Source organism: Tupaia chinensis, unplaced genomic scaffold (assembly GCF_000334495.1).
Source record: "Tupaia chinensis unplaced genomic scaffold, TupChi_1.0 Scaffold139733_1, whole genome shotgun sequence".
Taxonomy (NCBI): Eukaryota; Metazoa; Chordata; class Mammalia; order Scandentia; family Tupaiidae; genus Tupaia; species Tupaia belangeri.
The window spans coordinates 804,833-810,676 of record NW_006199613.1 but is presented as its reverse complement, the minus strand read 5'-3'; the positions used below and the strand labels follow the sequence as shown (position 1 = coordinate 810,676).

General features: G+C 57.8%; 1 protein-coding gene across 1 annotated transcript in view; it reads right to left on the bottom strand.

Moving 5' to 3' along the window:
- Positions 1–5,393, bottom strand: part of APIP (APAF1 interacting protein) — a 12,974-nt gene extending 7,581 nt beyond the window's left edge. Inside the window, exon 1 of the mRNA XM_027765760.1 lies at positions 5,276–5,393. The gene's annotated coding sequence lies outside the window, so the exon portion shown is untranslated. The remainder of the gene's footprint in view (positions 1–5,275) is intronic.
- Positions 5,394–5,844: the final 451 nt, after the last annotated feature.

The window sequence follows — 5,844 nt, the reverse complement described above, 5'->3', positions numbered from 1 at the left end:
CCGCCCCCCTCGCTCGCCTGGGCCCCCCTGAGCCGTGGGCCGCGGCAGCGGCTCCTACCCTGCCTCCTGCAGACCTGCTCCTTGCGGTAGCCCGGGGGGCGGCAGGCAGCTTCTTACCTAGCCAGGGACACAGGCACTGAGGACCTCAGTGTCCAGCACCTCGAAGCGCGCACAGTGGCACACCCTACCCTGAGATGCCTTCCACGCGCTGGCCAAGTGTGCCGGGCCGGGCTGGGCGTCAGGCTCACGGCCGGGATGCCTGTTACACATGCGGTGCTCAGAGACCTCTGCCGGCCGGTCTAGTAGCCAGAGCCCCAAGGGCCCTGCATGGAAAGCACACGTCTGGCCAGCCGGTGGGCAGGAGTCCCAGTGGGGAAGGGCTCCGTGTGGAGACGCACCTGCTGTGTGACACCATGCCCAGGGGTGGCTCACCCTCCCCGTGCCACCAGGTCCCTCGACCTCCTCTCAACACAGGGCCCTGGCTGGCTCTCGTGTCAGCCCCCAGAGCTCTGACAGCTTCCACACACGCCAGCCAGGAGAGCTGGCCCACAGGCTCCCCACGGCCCCCCGCCTCTGCCATGGAGGGCAGGTGGGTGCTGACCGCCAGGGCCTGTGAGAACAGGGACGAGCCAGGATCCAGCGAGCTGCCACGGTGGGGTCATAAACCTGGACATGGCCGGCAGAGACGTAAGGCCAAGGTGTTTGAGCCTCAGCCAGCAACAGAGCCGACAAGGCCATCCCTGCCACCTCATGGCCATGCGGCCTCGCGGGTCTCAGATGAGCAGGGCGCCTGGTTCAGGGAACAGACCCACGAGCTGCAGCAGTGCGCCCAGAAAGGAAGAGCCGAAATGAAAGCGAACGGCAGGAGTGACTACGTTCAAGCGACCCTTTGTAAAATCAATTAGCTCAGTGTAATGACATTAGCTACAGCGGCTCCGGAAACAGTTATTTACAGAGAAAGGAGTCACAATAAAGATGCCATGGACAGGAGTGCCTGGCGCTCCGAGGCCCCGTCCGGACCCCTTGACTTACGCGGCCCGCTCTCCCTGGGGACAGAGGCCCGGGTTCAGCCCTCGGTGTCTGTCAGCTGCTGTTTATTCACCATCCAGGCTTAGAAGAACCCACTCAGGCCCAGCCACAGTGGTGCAGCACAGCATGCACCTGGCACTGCCAGAGCCATGTGGAAGGTCGGGGTTCGTCCCGGGTCGACTTGAGCACGTGTGTTTGCTGTGATCACGGCAGGGGGAAGGCTGGGCACGTGTGTGATGTGGTCACGGCGGGGGGAAGGCTGGGTACGTGTGTGATGTGGTCATGGCAGGGGTAAGGCTGGGCACAGCAGGGGTAAGGCTGGGCACATGTGTGGTCACAGGGATCAAGAAGGCTGGGCACATGTGTGTGTTTTGGTCACGGCAGGGGGAAGGCTGGGCACGTGTGTGATGTGGTCACGGTGGGGGCAGTGCAACGGGAGACCCCACTGAGGGTGCCTGGCTTTTCTTTTTCTGTGTCTGGCTTGTGAAGTGACTAGACACACTTACAAAAACCTTTGGGCCAAGCCGTGGTGGCGTGGGCAGCGTCACGTCACTGAGCAGTACTGGAGCCACGTGAGAGGCTGGGGTTTGAATCCCGGGCCGACCTGCAGATGCCGGGCACGCTCAGTGCACCTGTGCTTCGGCCGGCCGGCTGGGAACTGACGTGGAGAATGGAGCGTGTCGCGACCAGGGCGAGGGGCCCCGTCTCCCGTGACGCTGACTTTCAGAGCATACACACTTGCCATCACTGTGCCAGCATGGCCTTGCCTACAGGTGTGCTAACGACCGTAACCAGGCAGCCGGCAGCAAGCCGACACGATTGTATTATACCGTGGGCACGGGAGGCCCACCTGGACACCATGGCCGCCATCATGCTTGCTTCCCAGGTCCTCCCCCTCCCGATTTCACCGTGTCTTTGGCCACCGGTGGCATCAGCCATGCCTTGGGGTCAGCAGGTATCAGTAAGTTCAACTCCCTCGAGAGCTGTCGATGTCACCCTCAAACCATAACCTACTGGGTTATACTTTATTCTGGACTCGTTGCCCCGGGTGTCCGGTAAGAACACGTATTCACTAACACGAAGGCGACACTGCCAGCCAGCCTACAACGCGGGCTTGTGAAGCCACTCGAGGGCGACGGGGCATTGCCGGGACGTCAGGAACCCACGTGCTGGGCCCTGGCTGCCCTGCCAGGGTTCAGTGAGAATGTAAGCCGCCCCCGGGGTCCAGGGTGGGGCCGTGACTGCACTCGGGGGCGAGGGGGGGTAATCAGAGCGGGAGGGAGACCTGACCGGGCAGAAACCGACGGCCCCGCTCTGCTCAGGGCCCTGCCCTCCACCCGGCTGGGCCGCCGTGCCCCCTCCAGTCACCCGAGGCAGCACGCCTGTCGTCCTCGTCCACCCCGTCTCAGGGATGTCTGTGAGTAACAGACAGGTGAGGGTCTTCGACGAGGTCACAGAAAACGCTTATTATGAAGGCTCTATGTACGGGTTTCTAAAAATTTGCAACAAAATAAACATTAATTCCATTTTTCTACAAACGTTTTGAAGTCCCTCTGAGTAGGGAAACAACATCCTTTTACTCCAAAGATGTTTTGCAGTGGTAGGTCCCAAATGCTGCTCTGCTGGCTCCCTCACCCGCACCCCACTGAGGACGTGGCCGGGAACGGGGCCTCGCGCTGCGCAGCAGTCCTCCAGTGGACTCGGGCGATGAAGCCCGCTCGATTTCCAAGGGCGTGACGATAAATGGCTGATGGTTTACGGTGGCCACACACAGCCCGTGAGCAGATGAGTAAGACACTGCCGGCAGGACAAGCCCTTCACGACCTCAGTGTGAATGTGCACGCGCGCACGTGTTCATTTATGTACACGAGAGACAGAGTGAGACCCCGTGATAGGATCTTCACGCACGTGTTCATTTATGTACACGAGAGACGGAGTGAGACCCCGTGACAGGATCTTCACGCGCGTGTTCATTTATGTACACGAGAGACGGAGTGAGACCCCGTGATAGGATCTTCACGCGCGTGTTCATTTATGTACACGAGAGGTGGAGTGAGACCCCGTGATAGGATCTTGCAAAATTCTGCTGGACAAAACAGTCCTTGACGCCTTTTTAAAGTATTTATTCATTTAACGTATGAGAAGGAGATTCCTGTGACAGGGTCTCGTCACATGGAGCCCCTCCTCAGGCTTCTGGCCAGCTGGGATCCCAGGGCTGGTCAGGTCAAGCTGGGATCTAAACCCAGGGCCTGCATCTGGCTCCAATGCCACGCAGTGGCAGCCCACTGCCCAAGGTACTGCCGCTGGGCTCTCTCTTCTCTCTCAACTCTTTTTCTTAATCTGCCAGAGACAGAGAGGAAGAGGGGGCACGCAGCCCAAGTTGCTGCGGTCGCGCCGCCCCGCCCCGCCTCTCCATCCTGTCTAAGGCACATACATGTGAGCCTGGCCTGCTTTTCAAGATGGCAGGGCTGGGATTTAAACTGCCTAGTCAGCCACATGGGATCTGAATCCCTAACCATTAGGTCACTAGCCAGGCCTCGGTCTGTCCTTCTGATATAACAACAAAAAATTTGGTTTTGTATTTTTTTATTTCTAACTTATTTTTTTCCTTTTAAAGAGGCAGTTTAAAAATGGTTATGTTAGCTGCTGTTTTGGTATAATGCTCTATTCTGTATATATACAGAGTATAGCGCCCTATTGTGTGCACGTACAGGTACAGCGCCCTGTTGTGTGCACGTACAGGTACAGCGCCCTATTGTGTGCACGTACAGGTACAGCGCCCTATTGTGTGCACGTACAGGTACAGCGCCCTATTGTGTGCACGTACAGGTATAGCGCCCTATTCTGTGTATATATAGGTATAATGCTCTATTCTGTATATATACAGGTATAATGCTCTATTTTGTATATTTACAAACTATTTTTGCACATGAAAACAGAAAAGTTAACTCAAGGTAGTATTTTTTTTCTCCTTTGGGGAGATTTCTACTATCGGGTACATGTGCTTGCCAAACAGAGATAGAGACAGAAAGCGAGAAATCACCCCCTGGGGGGATGGCCACAGCACAGTCCCTTCTCCTCTATTCTCCTCTTGGGCACGCATGCACATGCGCCCGGTATGAGTTTAAGCTGCCGGCTCCAGGACGTGACCAGCGGTTGACTACATGGGAGTCCAGCGACATAGCCATTACACCATCTGCTAGTCCCAAACTAAAAGTAGTATTTAGAATATGATTTTCTGTAAATCATGCAGCTGGGATACCAAATTCCTTGGATTCAACTCCAAAATGGATAAACGAAAAGGAATACGTGCTCTCATAGGGTCTGCCAGAACAGGCCACGGTGAACATCTTGGCAAAACCCGAGGGCCCGCAGGTGCTGAGGTGGCACGCTGGCAAGGGGCTGGCGTCGAGGTCGCAGTCAGGGGCCCAGACCCACACTGTGGGAGGCCGCCTGGGACTCCAGGGCACCTCGCAGCTCAAAGGGCCGAGGTGGCGCAGGGTTCGTCGTCGTTCCCCACGGCACAGTGGCAGCTGGCGAGCTGCACGGCCGTCTGGGGCAGATGGGTCATGACAGCGCCATCTCGACACAGACCCCTGGTGTGAGAACGCCCGGTCATGTCGTCATCCGTCCTGCCCGCGGCAGCACACAGACGTTCCGACAACCCAGTTTTAAGGAAACGGAACTAAGGTAAAGAAAACAAAGGAGTGTCACTCAGTTCAGCACCCTGTCTCTGGACAGTAGAGCGTTCCAGAAGGAAAACACTGATCCTGTTCTTGAAGGCCTTGAGAGAATGGGACTCCACAGCCTCACTTTCACTGTGATCACCTGTTTCTTCACGCCCTCGGAGGAGAGACACCGATGAACCCTCCAGCAGTTAGATACTGCTCGCTCCTCTGTCCCTCTTGAGGTCCGGGACGTCCTGTCGAGGCGCCTGAACGAGCAGGTGCCGCATCCCGAACCGTGCGACGTGTGCGTGGACCTGCCCGGTGCCCACCCCCGGTGGGGTGCAGGAGGTACTGTTTCCATCCGCACCTGAGCCTGGGAGCCACAGCCCGTCCAGGCACACCTGACGGCACATGGTCAGCCGCGGGCACCGCACAGCCCTGACCAGCCGCGGCGCCGGCCTATGGGTGCCCCATGCCCACAGCTCTGCAGCCTCCCCTGCCAGTGGTGCACTGCCTGCTCCAGTCCGCCAGGTTGGGCTCCCTGTGTGCGGGCACGTGGGAGTCTCCCAGGAACTCACCCGTGCTTCAGGCTGACTCCTCCTCCGGTCCCAGTGACCCAGCCCAAGTGGTAAAACTGCCTGCACAGTTCTGGGATCAGGAATCTTGGATGTTCTTTGTCCTTAAAAAAGAGAAAACGCTTTTAAAAACAGACATATTATCAATAACTACTTGGGTGGGCAAACAAGCCACCTAAAGGGAGTTTAAGAAAATGCCCCATGGGGAGCGCGTGCAGCGAGGGAGGGAGCTGTTAGGGCGTGCTCTCTGCTGTGTCCACGGTCCCGCTACCACAGCACTCGGCAGCCTGGATTACTCTGCACGAGGCCAGGAGGAACACCACAGGCCAGGCCGCAAGGACAGTCGGGAAATGCTCCATGCAGTGGCGTGGTGGTGAAGGTCATGGAGCCCATATGGCAGGTCCTGCAGTTTGAGTCCCGGACCCAGGGGCTTGAAAACCACGGGGGCGTGTGTGCGTGCCTGGCCAGTACCTCAAGAGAATGGAAGAGAAGGGACTGCAATGTGGCCCCCCCAGGCTGACTTCACTCTTTCTCTCTCCAGCGAGTGCTGGTGCCCCGAGGCAAAAATTAAA